We start from the raw sequence: 25,137 nt of genomic DNA on the forward strand, positions 1-25,137 counted from the left end.
CTGTTATTTCACATGGAGTGTCAGTGAGTTAGAGATCACTGGCTAACATCCCCAAAATGACTTTACTGAAGAATTCCACCTTCAGACTCTGGCCCGCCGGAGATTGAGAGGTAATCAATGAAGACAGGGACAGATCGCACGCCGAAAGTCTACTCTCCCACTTAGTGGGGCTCTGAATTAAATCATAACACTAAACCCTAAACCATCAATCCCTTCAGACCTGTTTTAGTGGCCAATTTACAGAATCACACTGTAGAAAAAAAATTTACATTCCTTACTGAGGTCTACCAAGTGTATGACCCAGCCCCTGCCTAACCCTCCGACCTCATCTTGAAACACTTTCTCTCATCTCCTCCACTCCAGCCACGCTGGCCTTCTTCCTGTTCCTCAAACCTGCCAAGCTGGGTCTGTAGCTGAGACTTTCTATCCGTTGCTCGCTCTTCCCCCCACATCTTAACATGATCAATGCCTGCTCAAATATCAAATTCTCCACGAAGCCTGTCCCGTCCCCCGTCCAATGTGGCATCCCTCAGTCACTTTCTGTTACATTACCTGCTGTCATTTTCTGTCCGGGACTTAGCACCATGGTACCCTATTGGTTTTATTTACGTTGTTTTTCATTGTCTGCCTCTACTAGGCCATGATTTCCACAAAAGCAGGGGGCTTATCTGTCTCATTCGGTAGGAAACTACCCTTGGTGCCTAGCTTCGTGACACTAGAAAGCATTCAATAAATGTGTGAGGAAAGAATGAACAGTAAACAGAAAGCTCAGAGAAGGCAGCGTGGATTCTCTCTTTGGATAAAGGGGCTCGATGGGTGACTTCTTACCTGTACTCTCCGGAGGTGAGGGGAACCAAAATCCTGAGCAGCACCTGCTTTATCAGGCATAATAATATAAATGCTTCCAAAGCCCATGGGTACACCCATTCTTAGAACTGCATACACCCATCATATTTGCTGTCTAAATGCTCCCACTACCTGTAGTTTTAAATCCACAACCACCCCCTTCAGAAACAGTGATCAGCACAATGAGACAATCTGTCTGGGATAGGTTCTCCTTTCTTTCTTTCTTTCTTTCTTTCTTTCTTTCTTTCTTTCTTTCTTTTTGAATGTTTATTTATTTATTTATGAGAGAGAGAGAGAGAGAGAGAGAGAGAGATAGAAAGTGGGTGGGGGAGGGGCAGAGAGAGGGAGACAGAATCCCAAGCAGGCTCCTCGTCTTCATTGCAGAGCCCGGTGTGGGGCTCAAACTCAACACCCATGAGATCATTCCTGAAACCAAGAGTTGGATGCTTAATTGACGGAGTCACCCAAGTGCAGCGCGCCCCTCTCCCACAAATCTTTTCTTTTTCACAAATTGAAGTTAATACGACAAGTGACTTTTTTAGAAAATATTTGGGGGGCGCCTGGGTGGCTCAGTCGGTTGAGCGGCCGACTTCGGCTCAGGTCATGATCTCACGGTCCATGAGTTCGAGCCCCGCGTCGGGCTCTGTGCTGACAGCTCGGAGCCTGGAGCCTGTTTCAGATACTGTGTCTCCCTCTCTCTGACCCTCCCCTGTTCATGCTCTGTCTCTCCCTGTCTCAAAAATAAATAAACGTTAAAAAAAAAAATTAAAAAAAAAAATATTCGGGCATAAGGTTTAAAAACCTAACTTTTTGTTTGTATGTTTAACAGCATGGGGAATAGACCGTAATAAAATTTTTATGGCCCCAATACTAAAATGACGATGGTACTCTCCCAAGGGGTTCAAAATAAAAACAACATTAAATTGCAAAATAAAATTTTATTTCAAAAGCTAAAACTCACAAGTATGCTGAAATAAGGCCAGGATGTAAGTTCATGCGGGAGGGAAAAATTGCGGGTTCCCCAGTGCCAGAAACAGTGCCTTGCACAACAGCAAGGTACTCAATAAACAGAATGATGGCTACAGTTTTCCCAGTTCTTTCTTGAATACCCCTTACCCCCATCCCTGGCCTTGCCCTGGCCCCAGCATGTTCTTACTTGGCTTCTTGGGCAATCTAGCCATGACTGGGCATGTGGCTAGGGCTCGGTCAGTATTTGTTGATTGTAAGACTTGCACTGGACAGGACTGGAGTATCGCAGACCACACGATCACCTGAGGCCTGGCTGCAGGGCCTACATCAGCCCTATCTGGGCTGGAGCTGAACTTCAAGGTTACAACAGAGGACCACGCACTCCTGCCCCGTTCAGATTGCTTAGCTCCGTGGATGGGATCAGCCGACAGGATTCTTCATTTGCACAGTTTGGCTGAACCATTCTATTCCTTCTTCCACATTGATCAGGTGGTTTGGAATCAACTGTGGGGAACCTGCCCAGAGGGTGTCTGCGGGTGAAGAATCTTCATTTTCTCCTGGCCTCTGTTTGTCGTGAATGGGACAGTTCACAGGAGGCGGGACTTCGGGGGTTCATTTGCTACTATGACTTTGCCATCCAAGTCTAGTGTTCATCCAGCTGGTGTCTGTCTGAGCTTGGAACTTGGAGAAGAGTGAAGCAAGACGTTGTGAAAGAGGCTGGGGAAATGGAGAAAACCTGGTGTTTTCAAGTAGCACTCCACTCATTGGCCTGCCAGATCAGCAGGCTTACCAAACAGCAGCTCCAAGCCACAGTGAATATTTCAACACGTCTTACCCGTTTCTGGCCCGTGTGGTAAGATGGCCAGAGAAGTACACAAAAAACCCTAGTAATGGAGAATACCGAAGAGTTTCAAATGAGGTGATTCTAGATTGTATGTTTAGATCAAGCAGCCCCGCGGTGTTCGAGATTAATTTAGTTGTGGTGTTCTGTTTTTAGTGTTTGTTTATTCATTTTTGAGAGAGAGAGAGAGAGCACGAGCGGGCGAGGAACAGAGAGAATCCCAACCAGGATCCGTGCTGTCAGCACAGAGCCCAACACAGCGCTTGGTCCCACAAACCAAACTGTGAGATCATGACCTGAGCTAAAATCAAGAGTTTGAGACATGTAAGTGCCCCAATTTAGTTGTGGTCTTATCAGAAATCTCTATCCTACCTTCTACTTTTCCATTGGTTTCAGAATCCCTGCCAGGGATGAAAGGGGCTTCATTTACCTCAAATTATTATTATCTTGCATAAGAACCAGAAAATTACCTGCAGGTACTAGGTAAGACCTCTACAAAGTTAATTTTTTCATGACTCAAATTGTACAGGGACAATTATCCTATTCCTTATTCTTCGTTCAGTATCTTTATTGAGTATCTACTATGTGCTAGTTGCTGGAATCCATAGTAAACGGACAAGCTTCCTATTAAAGCAAAGCTCGTAGTCTAGCAATAAACAAGAAAACAACCCAAAATATCAGATAAAAGCGAGCAGGTAATTAAAATGGAGAGATATGTTGTGAGTGTTTGGATTAGGTGGAAGGAGGTGACTTTTGTGATGAGAAATAAATGACAGGAAGGAACCAGCCATGGGAAGACAAGAAACGGAGCATTCTGGGCAGAGGAAATGCTTCCCAGTGTAGTTAAGTACTGGGAAACATAACCGTTGACTTTTCCTCACCTCTGAACCCAGCAACCCTCTGTCCTTAAAATGCGCACCACAAGCTCTAGTGTCTGAGTTGCCCCCGAACCATCTCTCCCTCCCCCGGATGATACACACCAAATTTTGGATCAATGGTACCAAATTTAGAAATGTCCCAGCTCTTCCCGGTTTACTTTCCTCCCTAGCCATCACTGTACTTCGAACCAGGCGCGGACAGTTAGTTCTGTTTCGTTTTTATGCAGTAACAACCTATATAGATCCTTCTGATAAGTGGCTCCACACTAACGTTGATGTTTGGTAAGATCTCTCTCAACAGCTTAGAGTCTTCATTCAGAGCCCCGAAAAACAGTGACGCAAATTGCCCTAGACCAGGATCTGAGGTCTTCCAGGACCCTTTTTCACAGGAATTTGAAAACAGGCACATTCCATTTTGCCCTTTGTTAGAGAGCTATTGACAATAAACAGAATTCGGCTCAGAATTTGTGCTGTAAAACAGCAGAACGCTGAACAAACCACTCTTTCTCACCCAGGGCAACACTCCCCTGGATTCTGCTGATACTTCCACAGGGTTTAAGTAAGAACATTTGGGAAGTTTATGGGAGACTAAAAGTCTCAACGCATTAGTTTCTTAAACTCTTTGTTATTTTGACTGCACCGAAGGCTATTCCACAAGCCGTTATCAGAATCCGCCCATCTTCAGTTCCCGTAAATATTATGTCTACCCAGAACTATGTGAACTATTTCATAGCTGGAATATGAGCCAGGCTGTGGAACTTGCTGGTAGGAATAAGAGGAGCGTTGAAACCTGAAGGCAAGAAAATTCAGGAGGCAAAGGGAAAAGTGGGCTAAAGGATTATGTATGTTTTGGAGAAAGAAGACAGCTCAGCCCTCAGAGACTGATTATTATTCAGCCCATACTTGATTATTTAAACCCAGCAGCGAATGTTTGCTGACACATTCCTGGGGGCACGAGGGTGGCTTTCATTACAACAAGTAAAGGAAGCTGCGTTCGGGCCTCAGCAGTCATCCTTGTTGTAACTGATACTAACTATTCCAGGCAATGGAGAGCAAGGAAAACTGAGGCAGCAACTGTCAAACGTTGGTGACCTCCTGGAAAGGAGCAAAGTAGGCAGCTGCTGCCATGCATCCTGGAGCTGGGGACTAAATTCACTCCGGTGGCAAACCTCTGATGCAGGACGTTTGTGAAAAGGCATTGTACCGCGGAAAGCACGAATCAAATGTGAGTTACTAGTGTTAAACCTGTGTTCTCTGCCCCCATCTCCCGCTCTCCTCCTCAGCTAAACCTACTCTTATCCAGGTTTCAAACTTGAAATGTTGTATCCTGAGCACCCAGCTTGAATTAGGAACCCTCTAGAAGTCTTTCGCTCGCCCCAGGCTTTGCATGTATAGCACTGATCACTGTTTCTAATAATGCATACTTATTTAGAAAACAATGGGGCTGATATCTAAGAGATCCGTTCTACAAAGGTTGGGATCTTTGGGATCTGATGAACCCCCAAACGCCCACAGAAGGCCTCGTATGAGTAGGCCTTAATTGTTGATTGAGTTTGTTTGGTGTCTGTCTCTCCACTCCGGAAGGAGAGAAATCCTGCTTATTTCACCCATGATGGACTCGCAAGCCCATAATATGGTTTCTGGCCATGTATCGGCTGCTCAAAAAATACTTCTCGAATAAATGGAAATAACAGTAGCTAATATTTATTGAGTGCTGCCCAGGGATTGTGCTGAATGTTTTACAGATATCGTTATGTTATTTAATATTCACCAAAGTGCCATGATACATTATTATGCCATTTTGGCTGAGTAGTATCAATACATCTCTTTAAATAATGATCTTATAATTCACTACTCCACAATAGATAATTGTGCAGTTTTCTCCCCAGTATAGTAGGTAGGTAGTGCCCTGGTGACCTGAATAAGTGAATTTATTTCCCTAGGTATCTAGCAGGGAGTTACTGATGAGAGAGAAAGTCTCATGGGCTTTAATTATTCTTAAATTGCTTAGAATTAAATGATAGCCTCAGCTTCTGTTTACACTGGGTTTTGGAAGGAAAGCATATATAATATATAATAATATATATAGTGATATCTCTATCAGCAATATATACAGTGCTATAATGCTGGCTGCATTTGGTTCCTATACAGCCGCAGAACACGTAGAGTGTTGCCACTTCTAACTGAGCTAACCTGCCAAGAAGAGCGTTTCCACTTCTGCTAGAGGAAACTTCAAGCAGGAAAAAAGTATGGGCCAAACCTTGCCCGAGATGCTGGTTAAACTGGCTCTGCCAGTGTCTCCTGCACCTGCCTGGGACACCAGTTGGAAGGCAGGCTTGTTCCCTCCTCCGGGGAACATGCCGATCTTCACCACTCAGCCCCATCTGATCTTGCTGAACAGGCATAGAGCAGTCAAAATCCCACCTCCTCACGTAAACCTGGAAGTGTTTGGGTGGGTGGGGCCTGGTCCAAGCAAGGATCAGACCAACTGGAAACAAACTGACCCACCCAGACTGGGTGTAATTCCAAAGGAACTACGCAAAGTATTATATTCCCACCATTGTATTGCACTCTTCCCCATCCTGGTGAGATTGTGTCACACCCCTTTGCCACAGAAACTGGTGATCCAAAGGCACGTGGTTTAAGAAGTGGTCAGTTTGATTAGGAAAATTAATCAACCCTTGAATTCGATTTTTACTTCTCCTTGATGCTTCTGTCTGCTACCACTGTCAACGATACGCCATGGAGACTAAAGAAGGAATAGAACTGTCAGAGGAAGATAGGGAAAAAAATGACAAAGCAAGGAGTTTTCACAGAGCTATATACATTCAATTTAAAAGAGCTGTCCCTAAGTCTTAGATTATGTCTTTCTGACTTTCGTTAATGTTAAAATGTCCTCTTATTTATAAAATGATGGTGATAACAAATGGTGATTGTTTGGTACAATTGAGAACTGACAACCTATGTCAGTTCACCAACTTTTTTTTTTCTTTTAGAGAGAGAAAGAGAGAGAGAGAGAGAGAGAGTGAATAGGGAAGAGGGGCAGAGGGAGAGAGAGAATCTCAAGCAGGCTCCACACTCAGAGCAGAGCCCAATGCAGAGCTCGATCCCATGACCCTGGGACCATGACCTGAGACGAAATCAGGAGTCAGACACTCAACCAACTGAGCCACCCAGACATCCAAGTTCACCAACTTTAAAAAAAATTTTTTTAAATTTATTTTTGAGAGAGAGAGCACAATCAGGGGAAGGGCAGAGAGAGACACACACACACACAGAATCTGAAGCAGGCTCCAGGCTCTGAGCTGTCAGCGCAGAGCCCCACACGGGGCTCAAACTCACAGACTGTGAGATCATGACCTGAGCCCAAGTTGGACGCTCAACTGACTGGCGCCCCTCCCCCACGCCAGTTCACCAACTTTTAAAAAACTTTGCCAGCCCCTAAAATCCAGCAGTGTGGGAACCCCTGGATTGCTGTAGTGGCCTCAGAGGCTTTGGGTAAGGACAGGGAGAAGAGTCTCTCCTTTTCATGTATGAGTAGCGCTCCAGATCTGCTGGGTGGGCTCCAAGTATCCTCTGTCACCAAATGGCACAACTTGGAGGGGCAACTTTGATTAAAATGAATAATGTTCCCTAGGCTCCCAGGATCCTGTTTTTCAGACCCACCTAAGAGCCCAGTGTTCTTATGTGGTGCTGTCTCACCTGTCAGGGTGGAACATGTCTGATAACCTAATTTATGTTAAACTTTAGGAGTTTACTGCTCACTCATCAAAGAATTTGTATTTTCAACCTAAGACTTGAAGAGAGTGGTAGATGCTGACTCCAAAGGCATATTCCACTGATAATGGAATTTTAGGGAGAGTGAGGGAGCATGCCCTGACATGGGATGTATCAGATCGCACAGGTAGGCATTCATCCAGCCTGCCTATGAATGACACCCAAGCCCACCTTGACACTGTTCCACTTATAGGTCACCTTGTCTAGTAAAACATTTTTAAGCTTGAATGCCTTCTGCTTTATGGTTTTCAAAGCCCTTTCTTGAACATTCCCTAGTGTGACCCTCATAACAGTGCTGAGAGGTAAGCAGGGAAGGTAGCAGCATCTTTGTTTCATTTTATAATTTTTTTTAATGTTTATTTATTTATTTATTTAGAGAGAGAGAGAGTGAGAGAGTGTGAACAAGAGTGGGGCAGAGAGAGAGGGAGAGAGAAAATCCCAAGCAGCTTCCACGCTCAGCACAGAGCCTGACGTGGGGCTCGATCCCATGACCACGAGATCATGACCAAAGCTGATATCAAGAGTCGGACGCTCAACCAACTGAGCCACCTAGGTGCCCCACAATATCTTCACTTCTACAACTGAAGACAGGAGGAGTGTGAGTTGAAGAGCTCAATTTCAGTCACAGCTGGGATGTGCAAGAGGTATGATGTGCACTTGGGTCTTGGAAGGCCAGGTGGGTCGCTGCTTCTCCGGGCCTGAGACAAGCCTGTCTGCTGTGGAAACCTGGCAGGTGCAGGCTCCACTCAACACCAAGATGGGAAGGTGTTGGGGGGAAATAGTGCCCATTAATGATAATCAAGCATTTATATGCCATTTGGTATTCCCACAGTACCAACTAATAACCGCTCCATCATTGTAATTCTCTTAGGGCTGAGCAAACATGTAGGGTCAGTAAGTTCTCCAGATCCCATGTTACAGGCGAGGAAATATGCTGGAGGAATTTAGTCCTCTTGCCGTTTGAGGAACTCAGCAGCAGAGCAGGACATCGCGGTCTTTAGGTTGAATTTGGTCAGCTAAGCGGAGCAGCTCAGACAAACCCCGGGGGCAGGAGGGTCTGTGCATGTGTGTGTGCATGTAGACACATAGGAAACCAACTGTTGCTTTGAGTACCATCGAAACTATCATCTATTTGGTATTTCCCGGATTAAAAACTCCCCTGCCACACTCTATGGCCCACAACCATGTTTGGGTCATGGTCAAAAGAACAAAAAGAAAGAACTAAGTCAAGGGGTGCCGGGGTGGCTCAGTCGGTTAAGCGTCAGACTTTGGCTCGGGTCATGATATCACAGTTTGTGGGTTCGAGCCCCGCATCGGGCTCTGTGCTGATGGCTCAGAGCCTGGAGCCTGCTTCGGATTCTGTGTCTCCCTCTCTCTCTGCTCCTCCCCCACTCATGCTCTCTCTCTCTCTCTCCTTCATAAATAAATAAACAAACAAATAAATAAATAAATGGAAGAAAGTTCCAGAACTAAGCCTGGGGGATGGAGAAGGACGTGGAAGCTTTGAGGTTGTAACTGGTGCTTTTCAACAGAATCATAAAATCCAGCTCATGTGCTAGAGTCAAATCTAGGTACTTAGAAATTCTGTCATTTTCCATCATACTCCCCTCTTCCTCGTCCACACTGAGAAACGCCCTCAGTCACCCCTCCTAGCTTTTCAGGTCCATCTTCAAGGTACAGTGTAAATATTGTCTCATTATTACTCTTTCTTTGCAACCCAGGTAGATAGGCTCTCGGAGACCAAGATGCTCTGTATTCCTAGAAATGTAAAGACAGATGATAGAATTCAAAAGGGATGTTCGATGGTCTAAAAATGATCTTATATCAGACTTTCAGATATGCCTTGGCAGCATCAGGACAGGAGGGAGACTTGCCTGGCAATTTAATATATTTACTGGGTAAATAGTAAGCACTTGCAGTCTCTGTGACTTAATCAGAATGAAGTTCATTACAATAAATAGCTGTGCCCTTTGGTCCTATTTGTATTGAGCAGGCTTCCAATTTCATTCACATCTCCAAAGGAAATTGTAGGCTAGAAGCTGGCCAAGGAGTGCCAGGGAGGACACTTAGCAAGGATTTTCCCCAGAACAGATAAAGGGGACAGGAGGTGGTGGGCTGATTAGAGCAGAGAGAACAAGATGCCCTTCTTATCAATTCCAATCTGTGAAAGTAATTTTACTTTCTTATTTTTAACTTGAGGTTTGCATCAGTGTCTCTCTCTCCCTTTCTGGGTTTTGAAAACATATTATCGGGTCATCTAAACCTTTTATGCAACATTTCAGACTTGTATGTGCATGAGCTGGTGAAGATTTATTATATTTGACACCATAACTAAAGATTTTAAGGCATTCTTTTAAGCACAACTTGACTGAAACCCCTGAGGCTAGATCCCTATCTCTTGCCAGATATTAACTTGGCTTCACTGGTGGGAGCTCAGGGTAAGGTTAAAACTGTTTCTGGAGACATTATTTGTGCCTCCGAACGTTTAACTCCATCAGTGTATTACTTTCATATATGAAGAAATCTGAGATTTTCAGATCAGAATTCTCCCCCACTCCATCCACCCCCATCTCTGTCCTCAATTTATTTCTATTTCTTTTGGAGAAGTCAAGTGCCCCCCTCCTCGTTTCGAATTAAAATAGGCAAAGAGAAAAGCGTAAGATTCGATGAGTCCATGAATACAAGTACCAACCCCTATCCTTTGGGATCCTTTGGTATTTGCTCAAGATACAAGCAATCTGGGCATCTCTGGGTAGGAATACGGATAAATGATGTCATTCAACAGAATTAGGACCAGACGGGAAACCGTAGCCAAATCCTGCAGGGGGTAGCACTGAATCCTGGCATTAGGTACGGAAGGCCCTGACTGCTCTGGGAGGGTGAACAAGTGTAACTGTGAAGGCAACACAGTCTCCGGGATGAGGCTGAGAGGGGAATAGCATTTTTGAGGTGTGAAGTGGGGGAGGGTCGGGGATGTAACTCCAAATATTGGGCCGTGACTGCCGCCAGGCCTGAGGGCCGTGACTCTCACAATGGACTTGGTCACAAAGGGCCTATGTCATCTTGAGGCTGTATAATCTGTAAATGCAAGCTGCACGTTGAGCACGTTTTCTCCTGGATCTCATCCTTGGCGACGGGTCCAGACCTCAGCCTCCAGGATCTGTTTGAGAAATAAACAAATGGGAGACAAACAACCAAAACAGCAACACGGTAGAGCTGGCGCGGGCGACGAAGCTCCGCCTTTGGAAGACTCGGCCAATCAGAAGCCTGTTGCTGGGGCCTGGTGTTTGGCCGCCTGACGTTCCCATGGAGACGGAGGAACGTTACACACTAAACACTGGGCGACGTTGACGTCTATGCATTATATCCATGGAGACGACTGAGTAAACGTCATCCCCGCACTTCCCCGCCCTCCCGCCGCGCCAGAGGCGGAGGGAGCGACGCAGACGTTGCGGTCACGTGCTGCAGGCTCGGAAAGAGGTCTGGTGGGCGGGGCCTGTTGCCATGGCTGCAGCTGGGCGGCTGTTGTTGTTTGGCGCTGGAATTAGAAAGTGCTGAGACTGCAGTGGAGCCAGAACCGATTCTGGAACAGCGTCTCCCGCCCCCGGGCCAGAGAGGGTTCCCCAGCCCCTGGAAAGCCAGGACACCCCCAAGGCTGTCCCAGCACGCCTCAGCCCCGGGTCCTGAGCCAAGATCTCTGTGCTGCCTGTGACTCCAGACTGAGGGCCAAACCTAGACCACTCCCTCCACGCTCAGTTGGCGGTAATTGTCAGGGTGACCTCCCAGACCGCAGTCTCCTCCAGCCCACAGAACAACCACTGGCCAAACTGCCTGACCCAGGAGACAGGAGCAAAACCCAGCACAGAAAACTTTCCCACTGCTTGCAGTCGACTCCAGAATCAAGGGAATCAGAAGCTTGGATGTCGTTTATACTTTAAAAGCAGCACGTTATCGTGCCTTGGCACTTTATTGAAGACTTGAGGGAGGCGATCTAATAACCCCGTTCAAGGAACAATCCTCCCAAAGGGAGGGAAAATTTAGAAATCCAGGAGGACTGGATACTGAAAAGTGGGAAGGCCTGAAGAACCCAGGCCAATAGGAAGAGAAGCTTTGATTTCTGTATTGCTTAATTTTATGTTGGGTATACAAGCTAGCGGAGTGTGAGAAATCTCAGGGTGCCAGCCTCCTTTCTCCTCACACGAGTCTCTCGAAAGTTATAGGAAGGGTGCAGAACAACTGTAAACAAAAGGAGATTCAGTATCAGGAGTGAGGGGTTAAGATGACTGTATGAAGGCAACTGCTCTATAACATTGGAATGATAAGGCACAGCTGAAGGGTCTGAGACTTTGAATTTTATCCAGCCTAGCTGCATTTACATTGTGTCTAATTTTTTGAGGGAAAGCAGAGGGGCTATTATGTTCTTGAATTAAAAATAAGCCATCGCAGGGGCGCCTGGGTGGCTCAGTAGGTTAAGCGCCCAACTCGATTTTGGCTTAGGTCATGATCAGGTCATGAGATGGAGTCCTGTGTCCAGCTCTGCTCTGATCTGAGCAAGAGCCTGCTTGGGATTCTCCCGTTCCCTGCCCCTCCCCTGCTCTCTCTCTTAACAAACAAACAAACATTAAAAAAGATAAGCCATTGGGTGCCTCCAATGGCTGGCTCATTCGGAAGACCACATGCAACTCTTGATCTCGGGGTCGTGAGTTTGAGCCCCACATTGAGTGCAGAGATTACTAAAAAATAAACTAAAACAGTAAGGCACATAGCAAAGTCACAACCATAAAGTGCAGGGCTTTAAAAAAAATAATAAGTCATTGGGATGAGCACATGGTGTGTGTTTGCAATGGCAGAAGCATAAAGAAGGATTTCATTAAAATGAATGGCATCTGAGCTTGATCTGGGATCCCTCCAATCCTCCACCGGAGCATACCCAATCCCATTTTCCTCTGACAAATCAGCACCTCCGAGTTCCCTCCCTATTACTCCTTGCTAGCCCTGCCTGGGCTCCCATTCAGATATTTTACCACCTGCCCACAGAGCATATCCGTTCTCTTTCAATATTCCTTTTCTCCATCCTCTGACCTACCTATTACTCACTTCCCTGACACCCTTCTCTAAACAGTTCTCCCTTAATTCCCTTCCCACTCTGTTGCCACTCCCCAAGTGTCTACCCAGTTGATCAGCACTCCCCAAACCCTTGTCCCATCCACCCGTCTCCACCATAATGTTTTTCCTGTCTAGTCCTTACTAAGCAGAGGATGGCAGCCTTTTGTAAATGTAGGCCAAACGCGGGAAGAAGGGCACAGTGAGCAGAATAAAGTCATCATCGGCACTTCAAAAAAAAAGTCCCCAGACCGTAGTTGAGATTCGTGCCACGTATCCAAGCATTAGGCAGATTTTGCTTATTACGGGACCATGGGCTAGGGAGCAACCTACTAGTTCTGACATTTTCAGGGGAGTCATGATAACTTCAACTTTTTTCTGACAACTGATAGTCAAGCTAAAGCCCCTGGGAGTTTCAGTTGCCCTTTCCCCACCCCTAGTACTGCACCTAAAGCATAAGACAAATGGAAAAGAGGGAAACCTCAAGTTCAAGTAAATGGGAAGTCCTGTCTTGAGGGTAGATTAGATTGAATCAGTTTGGGCCTGGTAATGAAGTGGCTTGTGTTTTGTTTCAGATGGGAAAGGAAAGCTTTGCTATGATTTACCCCGAGGCACATAAATGACCAATCTTACCACCTAGAAAAAAAGTGGTTACTAATGTCCCTACTTGAAACTCAGAGTTAAGTTAGAATGAGACCGTCTTGTTTACTGTGAGATCCTCTCTCTCTCTTTCTCTGTCTCTCTCTCTCTAGGTCTTTCTTCTTATTCTTCTGGCCAATCAAGGTCCCAGCAAGCCGCTGACAGAGAGGGTGTGAGAAGGGAAAAAGGCAAGATTTATCTAGGCCTTTGATGTACCAGGAGCGTCTAGCGTGTCCCCATCTACGGCACCTCATTTTCTCCTCTCTACCTCCCTGTGAACTAGAGCTTTTTATACCCATTTTGACACCTGAAGAAACCAAGGCTCCAGCAATTAAGTAACTTGCCCGAGGATGGAGTACAGAGCCAGGCTTCCAATCCAGGGGTCAGTTTTCAGAGCTTTTGCTCTTCCTGCATCCTGGGACGAAGTGGAATACACAGAAAACCTCTACTGGGATCACATGGCAAGTTTACTTCTCTCCGGGGAGACTCTGGCCCTTTTTCCCCAACCTACGAAAAAGAAAAGGCCGAGGGGAGACTGAAGATCTTTTGTGAGATCTGCTAGAACTTCATGAAAAGGTGCTGACACCACAAAGCAAGAACTTGGATCCCATCCCTGCCTCCTGGGATTAACCTATATTTCCTCATTGGCCTGAGATCCAAGAGACAAAGAGAGACATGCCCCAGAGCACAGGCAGCAGAAAAGTTCGGGCGAGTTCTGGGAGACTCTGACCTGCCCCAGGCTAGGGAGGGCACCACCTGGAGAGTTCTGCCAGATTCATCTGAAGCTGTCACTTGGGCCTGGCCCCTCCTCCTTCCCCTCTCTCCTCCCCCACGTCTGACCCTGCAGAGAGGCACGTCCAGCACGAATTCCTCCAAACTTCAGATGCCTTTAGGATTTTAATGTGTCTAAAGAGTTCCCTTCCTTGACAAGCGGCAGCATTAGTCAAGTTGAGTGGGTGGGAAGGGCATTTCCCGTCAATCCAGGGCCCCGGAGGAAGGGGAGACCCTCCTCCCTCCCAGCCTTGGCAAGCAGCTCCCGCAGAGATCCACGTGGGTGGCAATTGAGTCCAGAGGAGCCAAAGGGTTGCTTGCTGGGCAGGAATGCCCACAGGCCGCACCTTCCTCAGCCCTCCTAGCACCTCATCCTGTCTGGACCCGTGGAGGGGGTGGCAGTGCCAGGGAGTGGGTTCTCCTGTGTCTGACTCCAACAACCGGTTTATTGTGATGATTCTATTTGTGTTCCCTGTGTTCTGTTTGACTTGGCAGCTCAGAGGGGAAAGGGCAGCAGGTTCACTCCGGTTTGTACTGGGTGGTTCCTGCAGACACACCCAGGTATTAAAGCAAGCGGCTTGCACTGGGGATGCCTTTACCTGGGGGCCCTCAGTGTGCAAAAGCAAGGTGTGGGAAGTATTTCCTCTTTATGGGCCAGCCAGGTGTGGCTGGCATTTTACCTATTCCTGTATTACTAACGTCATTCAGATTCAGGTCAAAGGGCAGGCTTACCAGACTCCCATCATCCTGGGATCCAGGACCAGGGGATGGTTGATTATGTCCATTTGGGCCGGATAACCCTGGATACCTAGTACCCATGGGCACCATGACTCCTGGGTCTAAAACAAAAAATCCAAAGCCTGACAATTGGGTTCTACTTTGAAATCTAGACTCTCCTAAACCACCCAAACTAAGGACTCTTCTCAGACAAGGTGATGACATTCAAGGAGAACAGACTTCAAGGTCAAATACTTAGTCTAGAACTCTGGCTTTGCCCACTTATTTACCTGAGCCTTTATCTAGTACTGAAATCTCTAGCACGTGGGAAATAGCAGCTAACCCTTAGGCTACAAGGCGCCAGGCGTTGTTCTAAGCGTTTTTATGAAAACTCGTTTAGGCTTCAAAACAACCTAAAGAGGTGAGTAGGTGAGTACTGTTATTATCATCTTCTTTTACAGACGAGGCGCAGAGGCACAGAGAGGGGAAGGAAATTGCCAGAGGTCACCAGCTAATAGGCAACAGTGCCTTGATTCCACAGCAGGTAGTCCGGCTCTGGAACCCGTGTGCTCAACCGCGATGTGGTAGAGACGTTCCCAGAGGGCCCACGCTGTGTCAGGGGTTAGAGATGTCATGGAGAGCAGACACAGACGCAGCCCCCAGTCCCTACCCTGTCAGCTTGACACTTAGGAGGCTCCCGAGTCAACTCGAAAGGGCCTTTCTATTAAGCCTAGAAACTACCCTCGCCCTTCATCCTTTACTCAAGGAAAGACAGGCATTTCCTAGGTGAAGGTGACAGTCATGGTCATGCAGCCAGGTCAGTAAAAGGAAGTGCACCTTCAGAAGTGCACTGGCTTCCACGGGATCCTTACCTGCCCCGGGCACAAGAGCAAAACCTTGCACAACTACACTCAGGTTCTGTCAGGAAAGAGCGTTCAACTAGGTCGGCAGGCGTGTGCCTCTCTCTGCTCCTTTGCACACTGAGGGGTGGCAGAGCCAGGTGGGGGGGCTGAGTCATGTCCAGCAGGCAAGGCCACAGAGCCCTTCCCTGAAGAAAGTGGCCCTGACCTAGACAGCCAGGTGATGAAACCATTTCCTCTACCAGAGAGGCCCGACCACATGGCTGCAGGGCCTGGCAAGGCCACAGGCTTTGTTCTCCAAGGCCACTCCCTACCGGATGTGATAATGTGCACTGTGGACTTGAGACACTTAACAATTATTTCTTCAATGGAGATGAGGTGTGGATAATTACCGTTGCCCACAGTTATTGAGCTCTTAGCGTGCTTTATGTGGCTGATATGGATTCATTTATTTAATCCTTAAAACAACTCTATGAAGTAGGTTCTGTTATTATCTCCACTTGCTGGATGAAAAATGGAGGCTCAGAGAAGTTAGCTTCTCCAAGTCTCGACGGGCGATAACTGAGATTCATACCCAGGAATGGCTGACTTCCAAGAGTGTGCTCTCTTAACTATCTAAAGCAAAGTGAGGACCCGTCCTCTGAATCAGTGGGGACATGGGGACAGGAAGAAGTCTTGAGACATTTCCATATTGGACTGGGGGGGTTCAAGGCCCCCAAAACCAGTTTACTGGGGATCCTTGGGTCCTCCAGAAGTGTGATCTAATGTTGGCCCCCAGTTTCTGACTGGCCACTCTAGAGCAACATGGGCCAGAGGTGGTTCCAGTAATTCCCTCAGGCTAACTAGATCCCATATAAAAGCCTAAAACTGGGCTGGAACCTTGCTGACCCTCCAAGCATAGAGCAGGATGGAGGCAGAGACTACCTAAGTACAAAACCGTGAGTGTCATATTTCTGGGTATTTGCGCAGACAGGGCTTGGGTTCTGTGCTATGACTGGAAGTGAGACTTGTCCATCTGGGCTTGGGATCTGTGCTGTGACTAGGATGGCATCATACAAGGCCAAAGCCAAAACCCTCCAGGCACCTTTCTATTCCTGGCCCTTTTATAGCACCTCATTTCCCTCCACCTCCTCCCAATAACACGTAAACACACCTTGGTATCATTTAATAACACCGGCCCTGGAGCCAGACTCCTTGGGTTTTAATCCTAGCTCTGCCACTTACTTGCAAAGTATTTATCTTAGCTTCCTGTACCTCAGTTTCCTTGTCTGAAAACGGGGATGACAATAGTCCCTTCCGTAACAGCGCTGTTAAGAGGTCAAAAAGAGAATGCATGGGATGGGTATGGTAAAAGCTCAATACATGTTAGGCATTGTTATTGTTGTAGTAGTTTCTTCCCTCTTTGCATCCTTTTTTCTCTGGATATGAGAAAATCTTGTTGACAACTGGCTGTAAGCTATTTCCAACTGGGTTACTGTTTGCATTCCTCCTCTCATATCTTCTGACTGTCAATCCTTATGTAGTCCTTCCTGAAGAGATTCAGGAGTGGGTGCTCCTAGAATGGGGAAGAAATCCCATTAGATTAGGTCAGGGATCTTTGGGTAATTCCTTAAAGCCAATTTTCTTGACAATTTTAATGGGTCCACTTGGGAAGGCGGCCAAAGCTATTAATTTGTAACAGCTGCTGAGAAATCACTGTCAACACCTCGGTATAGATCCTCTCTGTGGGACACAGGAGTTAGGTCGAAAGTCATGAAAGCTAAAATAATTAATGAGCAACAGCAGTGTAGAGGATCACTAAATCCTATTTGTGAGCTAAAATGCTAAAGATGTAATTAATTTAATTCCATCGTAAATTAAAGGGCAAAACAAATAGCCCTTTTATAAAAACACTCCCCCCCACCCTTGGCTGAGTCCCCCCGGAGACTCTCACCTCCTCTTCTTAGACTATCATCTCAGTCTGATGACAAACCATGTCTTAATAGATTTAACTTCTGTTTGACTTCTAACCTAAGAGCAGTACAAACCCACGTGCCTGCTAAATATAAGCTGATGATGACACGGGCCTAGGATAGAAAGTGAGCGACCCAGTGGGTGAGTTAATGCCACAAAGGAGAGTCAGGGCGAGGGGGTACCTTATCTCACATCTGAACAAAGGAGTATATTTCCTGTGAAGTCTGATGAGAAAATGAAAAAAAAAAAAAAAAAAAAAAGGTGTGGTTTGACTCCATCACACAAAGTTACAGCAGGTCTTGCCCTGGCGTAGAACTTTAAAGACCTGAGCAGCACATTTGTGGTTTGGTGGCTTTATCCGATTCTGGGGCTGATGCCTGCTGCTTTTAGTTCATGGCTGTAGAGTTTCCAGTCCCCTTTGGGGCTCTTACGTTATGGTTTCAGGTTGGCCACATATCTGTCTCCACTATTCAGATGGAACAGCCCCGAGGTCCCCACCCCCCGCCCCACAAAGAGACCAAGTTTACAACAGGGGCCTCCCATGTGCCAGAGCCTGCTTTATCTGCCTCATTTCACTCATGATGCCCCCTTCCCAGGTTAGGAAACTGAGGCTTCATACAAGTTAAATAATCGATCCAGGATCATACAAGTAGAAAGGTGTCAAGCCTGGATTCACACCTGAGACCATAGGATGTGACTGCCCAGATTGCATGCTTACCCACCAAATTATACGGCATCGCCGTATCCTTTCCCCATCTACACCATGGCTTGTGCTGTGCGTTGCCCTTTTCTTCTGCACACCTACTGAGGGTGTCCTGGCCATTCAGCAATTTTTCATCCCTCAAAGACCTTCTTTAATGTTCTGCTGTCCCACCCATTCCAGCCCAAGGAAGTCTCTCCACCCTCTGAACTTTTTTCTGAACTCCACCCTCTGAACTTCTGGCTCTGAAACACACATGATCCTGTGTGATTATTCAAGTGTCGTATTGCACAGGCTCTGTCCCCCAACTAAATTACAAGCCTCCAAAAGTCTGGATCACTGCAGTCCCCCCAGCACTCAGCCTAAGATCTGTGGACACAGTAGACACTCACGAGGTGTCTGAACAAAATGAAAGAAAACTCAAGATAAATATTCCAAACGGTGCCTCTGCACAGAGATCATTTTCGGCAAGTGAGAGTCATTTTGAGCCCAGCTACTTTCATCTATCAATCTTTTCGGAGTGCCTGGCCAATAAATAGGTGACGAATCAATATTCGAGAACAAAACAAAGAACGAAACTCCAGCTCCCTCACCTGTGGCGTGACTTGGGCAAATTATCGAAAATCCTCCAAATCTCCATTTCCTTCTGGAAAATGGGGGGCATTCTTGGAGCGTTTATGTGAGATCAGAGCCATGTGAGGCATGCCCACTCACTCACAGCCCTTGGCACACTACAGCTCCTGTGATTATCATTACCACCATTACTGTTTTCTAAACCTTCCACGGGAAATGGTTCCAGCCACTCAAAAGTAAAGGACTTTGGTCACTAGTCTACCAAGGGTGCCGTGGAAAATTGCTGCAGGTGATGATCAAAACAATCCCAGGCAACCATACGATCCACAGTCTTCTGGCATGTTGCTATTTACCAGGTCTCGGGTGACGTTTTGTTTTTGCTTGTGGCCAAATCGGAACCCCCATGGTGTCTTCCTATGGAACTCGGCCTACCTTTACTACCACGGGGGAGGGGGGTGCTTTTCCTTTCTTTATTGAGAAAAGGAAACAGGAAATCGAATGTAAAACCCTCCGACGGTTAGTGTCACACCGAAAGTTGTGAATTTAACCACACCCCCGCCAGGAAATGAAAGAACAGTTCTCACAGTGATGTTCCCTCTCCTTTCGAGGCCCACACGGTGTTTTTCAGATTTTAGTTAGATAGTGTAGATCAAAGGGCTGAACTTGGGCACTGGTTGTCACTGGGTATTTGTTGATTTGCGCATAGATTAGCACACAGATTTGAAATTGTACAAGTGGAGAAGGGACTTTCACTGGCTCTGTGACAATATGGCTCCTAGCAGACATCACAACCTGACGGGTCCACAGACTAGATTCTGACATATTTTTCTGTTCCAGCCCACAGTCTGGATTTACAGCCTCCCTAGGAGGAAGACGTTGATAGGGGGTGACAGCCGCCCCCTTTAGGTGGGCACTCGTTTCTGGTTTGGTGAATCAGCCACTGCACTGATCTGCCTTCCCTGCCCTGCCTGCCCTGGGGGGCGTTTGAAATTCCAGGCTTCTGTCCAATGTCTAAAAGACAGTCACAAAGCTGCCACTCCCACGGAGACAGGTGTATACTGAACTTCTCCAGTATATGCAAGCCTTTCCTTCTCACCTGCTCCTCCCTGCACAGGCCTCCTGATCACTAGTCCCTGCTACTCCCAATATAGACAGTTGTTCATAATCTGCCCTAGCCTGGGCATGAGGAAAGTTTGCCATTTCTTCGCTTTACAGCAGGGTAAGTGTGGATGGGAGGGATACCTACTAGGAAATTCTGGAAGAGCAAGTGAGTTGAGGAGCTATGGCCCCATCAGATCTTCCTCTGAACTGCACAGTTTGCTTAGTTGATGGCATAGACCTCTTGTTTTGCCACCCAACACTCATTCTTGCTTCTACCCGCCACCCCAGGGATCACCCCTCCCCGCTCTCAATCCCCGTGTTCTCTGTTGAGTTGACCCTCTCCCTCGAGAGCTGGGTCCTAGAGCTCCTAGATGAAGCCTTGCCTGACAGAGGATCGCCCCTCAGACTTTCCGGTTCCATGAGTGGCTCGCTAGAAACTAGCCCCTAAACCTTTCCATGTATGTATTCTTTGTATTCAAGCCACCGTAGGTTCACGCTACAATTCTTTTCACAATTGTCTGTCTTTACTACCGTCGCTCCATGTCACTCCCCTGATAAGAACTTCAAGCCCTCAGAACTGCTGGGAAAACACTTCTGGACGCAGGTGACTTTTAGAGGTGTCGGCCCATTGAGGTGTTGGGTTGCCCCCAAGGTCTCCGGCAAACAGGAATTGCCCCCACATCTGAGGGGGTAGCGAATAGGCAACAGGTGACCGTTAGCCTTTAGGATACTGTTGTGCTTTTAACCTGTTGGCCACTGACTGAGAGATGTCCAGGCGTTACATGCTCCTTGAGGGCAAAGGACTATGCCTTAGTCTCAGTTTTATTTCCAGAGCCTAGTCGGTGTGCCTGGTATAGAATAAGTGCTCAATAATCATATATTGAGTAAATAAAGGGATCACTTGCTGACTACTCTGGGTCAGGGCATCAAGAAATAAGACTTACTCTGAGTCTTCTGTGGAGTTGCTGCTAAGCCCTGAGAAACATGACTGACCCGGATCCATAAGCATTTATTAATGATGAGGTCATGCTGACGTTCGTACAGGATTTCCACATACTGGAAAGGATTTCTTATGCATTGAGGTAAAACGCACACCTCGTATGCCATCATCAGACAGTTTGAAGAGGGCACACGCTGGTATAGAAGAGTGGTTACGAGTCTGGGAGCTGGAGCCAGGCTGCCTAGGTCTAAATCTTGTCTCTTCCATTTACTAGCAGTGTGGTCTTGGGCCCGTACCTAATCTCTCTGTGGCTTCATTTCCCCATCTGTAAAATTTGGGTAGTAAGAATACCCATCATGGGGGCTCCTGGGTGGCTCAGTCGGTTAAGCAGCCGACTGCAGCTCAGGTCACGATCTCACGGGTCATGAGTTTAAGCCCCGCGTCGGGCTCTTTGCTGACAGCACAGAGCCTGGAGCCTGCTTCAGATTCTGTGTCTCCCTCTCTCTCTGCATCTTTCCCACTCATGCTGTCTCCCTCACCTCTCTCTCAAGAATAAACAAACATTTTTTTAAAAAGATTTTATTTTTAAGTAATCTCTACACCCAACATGGGGCTCAAACTTACAACCCTGAGATTGAGAATCGTATGCTCTATGGACTGAGCCAGCCAGGCGCCCTACTCCCGTTATGTGACTTTTTGTATTTTTTTCAGTTGTTTAAAAATGTTTGTTTAAGTAATCTCTACATCCGACGTGGGGCTCGAACTCACAACCCTGAGGTCCAGAGTCTCACGCGCTCCCAACTAAGCCAGCCAGGCACCCCTCATGTGACTTTTTTTTTTTTTTTATTTTTTTAAACGTTTATTTATTTTTGAGACAGAGAGAGACAGAGCATGAACGGGGGAGGGGCAGAGAGAGAGGGAGACACAGACTCGGAAGCAGGCTCCAGGCTCTGAGCCATCAACCCAGAGCCCGACGCGGGGCTCGAACTCATGGACCGCGAGATCGTGACCTGAGCCGAAGTCGGACGCTTAACCGACTGAGCCACCCAGGCGCCCCCCTCATGTGACTTTTAAAAAGAAACCAAAATAAATTCCAAGTATGAGATCTTCTACAATTTCTCACTCATCGTGCCCCATAAACCTGAATGCACGACTGATTTTGAAATATATACTGAGCACAGAATATCTTGTTGTAACTTGTTCTGATCCCTGGAAGGTGTTCTAATTCATTATCAGTTTCTTGGCAGGGAAAACCCATGCCTTTCCCAGTGATGGTAATAGTACCTACTACAGATAATCTCCTTACTACCCACCCACGGTGTAAACCGAGTCCCCTCTCCTCCTCGTCATCAACTGCAAAATCTTCTCCCCCTTCCCCTCGGTGGCCCAGTGTCATCTCATTTAGAGGGAGCGCCTTTAACCCCTGCAGCTGTCCTAAAATTGTGGAACTGCCAACAGATGGCCTTTCCTTTCTGTTCCCCCCTGCTCCCATTCAGGCAGGCTCTCTGCCGCCCCTCTCTGTCACAGCAGGGTGAGTGTCTGTCAGGATTCAGGAGCCTAAAAAAGGCACTGTTTAAAATTCTGCTTTCCCAGAAAATGCCAGTTATGTTGTCACCTCCCCCACAGCCGGTTTATTCCTGGGTTAATAGCATTATCATTCTAATATCACGGGACAATTCTGAGAACAGGGACAAAGGACTCAGGACAACGCATGTGCACACACACACACGCACACGCACACACAGAGTCGTCTTTGGAAGATCAGTAGGTAGCTTCCAACACGGAATTAAATGCAAATATTGGGGGCAGCGATGCCTTGAGAGCACAGAAAAAGTAGACTAATAAAGCCCAATAAATGAAAATGTGAGTATTAAGACGGATGAATTAAGTGACGATGAACAGTATTTCCTGTATGAAAGGTGTTTTGGGGATTTAATGAAAGAGCCGCCCTCGCTGCATTTGAAATCTGATTTATAGTATGAGGCCTCTTCTACTGCTGTCTCCGTTTCTTCAGAAATATCTAAGTGCCCGCTACCAGCAGAACTGCTGAGCTAAATGCCCTGACCCGAGCTGGCCTGGCCTAATTCAGCCAAGTGTGAGGCGCTCAGAATGCTGGCTTCTGTCCTGTGTCCGAGGCCAGCCTCTCCAGGGCACGGCCTGGTAGAAGGAGCAGCTGGCCCGGTGGGCTGGAGCTGTAGATCCTGAGGGTCGTGCCAGAATCACCGCTACCTCGGCGGTTCTCGGTGTGACCGCAGGGCGCGCGTGGGTGGAGGCGGGACACTGAGGTCCAAATGCAAGTTGCGCCCCCTCCCACCACAGATGCGCGGTGGGGCCGAGCGCAGAAAAGGCAGACGGGAGCAGACTGTGGGGAGGGTGCTGAGAAATGCTAGTGCAGACAGCACGCGAACTGCTCCACCCAGAGCCACAGGCCTGTTTGCAAGACGCAGCACTGAGGCCAGACGGGCCCTCTGCCTTCGGCTTCAGAGCCAGATGCCTACAGGCCCACTGGTGCTGTTCGTGGTCAGATTTCCCAGGACCAGATTTCCTTGGGGCCAGATTTCCCAGATTTCCCTCTCCTCTTCAACGTCGTTGACATGTCCTACCAACCCTGTCCCTATCCCTACACCTCATGACGTTTGGGGAACTCGTAGTTCGTAAATGTGGCTTCTGCTCAGATTCAGTCATTCATTCAGCAGACACTTGTCGCAGGCTGAGCAGTGGGCCGGGTCAGGAGCTGTCCAGTCCTCGTCTTCTAGAAGCCCATGGTCCGGGCAGGACAGACTGCAAGGCACTTAAGCACTCTGGCCAAGGAAAGCAAAGATGCCAGAGGAGAGCCTGGTGTCTGATCCAGGCGTGGAGGGGTTAACACAACTTCCTGGAGAAGGTGATGCTTGATTTGAGGCCTGAAAGAAGCTCAGGGGGGGAGAAAAGGACTGGAAGTGCATTCCGGGTAGATGGAACAGTCCATGCAAATCCATGGAAGACAAGAATGTTTAGCACATGTACAGGATTGCAAGCAGCCGAAGAAGGTTTAAGGTGTCAGGGGGTGGGATGAAGGGGGTGAGAGGAGACCCCTTCAGGGAGGGTTGAAAGGGTTGTTATCTGACCTAAGCCAGAGAGACACGCAGGCCCCAGCTCATGGAAAGCGTATGTGGTTTCTCTGGAGAGAAAAATGAAGAGCCTTTGAAGAGATTTACACAGTGAGGTGAGCAGATTTGGGTTTTAGAAAGGCCACTTTGTGGGGGGTTGGGGCAGGTAGGAGAGGTTGGGGAGCAGTGAGGACACCATCAAGGAGCCAGAAGAGTGAGTTCCTGCCCCCAGCCGGGAGCAGAGAGGAGGGGCTTAAGTCAATTATTGACACACAGTGATTCATTTACACCTTCCCCTTTCCTAGCTTCATTTCCCCATCAGGCCTCTACCAGCCCCACTCTGATTCTGGTCCGGTTCCCTTTCCTGCTTCCTAAGCCACTCCCTTCACTGGAAAGCTCTAAGGTGCAGGTCCCATGTAGCAGGCTGGTCTACGTGAAAAGTTCCTGAGCTGCTTCTCCTCAAAACCCCTTAGAAGTGCTTTGGCCAGTGCAAGAGAAGGGTCTTCAACACCTTTCAAAAGCAGCTGAGAAACAGTGCCATGGTCAAGTTACTAGCAACAGGAGCCCCACCTGCTATGGTAACTGCCGGTGACGGGAAAGCCCAAATGAGAACCATGGTCTCACATTCTGTCAGGCTCCAAGAGCCGAGCTGTCAAATAAATCTTCACGCCCTTGGGTAATGCCTTATGAGCTCCATCATGTCAGCCAGAATATACCCTGGAGATTATATATGGGAAACACGTAGCTCACCAAGAACAGAACATCTCCTTTCCCTGGCTTGTATCGGGGGACGGGATAAACACCTGTGTGATAAGGTCATCGAGCTCTGTTAGGCTTATCCTGGGTGAATAATTTATATCTTGGGAAACTTGGCTCTTTCAAATTCGTAGACTAATAAGCTATATTATTTTACGATTTTGTTGTCTATTCCTTATCAAAATTGACATATCTAAAAATATTTTTTAAGTTTACTTATCCATTCTGAGAGGGGGTGGGACAGAGAGAGAGAGAGAGAGAGAGAGAATCTCAAGCAAGCTCCACACTGTCAGTGAGGAGCCCAACACGGGGCTCCATCCCACAGCCGAGAGATCATGACTTAAGCCAAAATCAAGAGCCAGAGACTTAACCGACGGAGCCACCCAGATGGCCCTAAAAATATTTATTAAGGTTCAATACTGGGAAGTAGAAGGATAAATTAGATGTCACATTTCGCTAACATTTGCAAGCACCTGTCTGTACACAGTGGCCGCAATACTAGCACAAGAAGGGTTTTTGGATCCATACGGAAATTTTTCCAGGTAAAATCTGCCCCCAAAGATGTGGGAAATACCATATCGTGCCATCAACTCATCCGCAAATTCACGCTTTTACATTGTGCGT

General features: G+C 47.3%; 1 long non-coding RNA gene across 1 annotated transcript in view; it reads left to right on the top strand.

The window, feature by feature from the left end:
* Positions 1-2,078: 2,078 nt before the first annotated feature.
* LOC125909335 (uncharacterized) overlaps positions 2,079-25,137 on the top strand; it is a 44,675-nt gene continuing 21,616 nt past the window's right edge. The window contains exon 1 of the long non-coding RNA XR_007453660.1: positions 2,079-7,955. This is a non-coding gene — a long non-coding RNA (uncharacterized LOC125909335). The remainder of the gene's footprint in view (positions 7,956-25,137) is intronic.

The sequence above is a fragment of the Panthera uncia genome, assembly GCF_023721935.1.
Source record: "Panthera uncia isolate 11264 chromosome B3 unlocalized genomic scaffold, Puncia_PCG_1.0 HiC_scaffold_1, whole genome shotgun sequence".
Taxonomy (NCBI): Eukaryota; Metazoa; Chordata; class Mammalia; order Carnivora; family Felidae; genus Panthera; species Panthera uncia.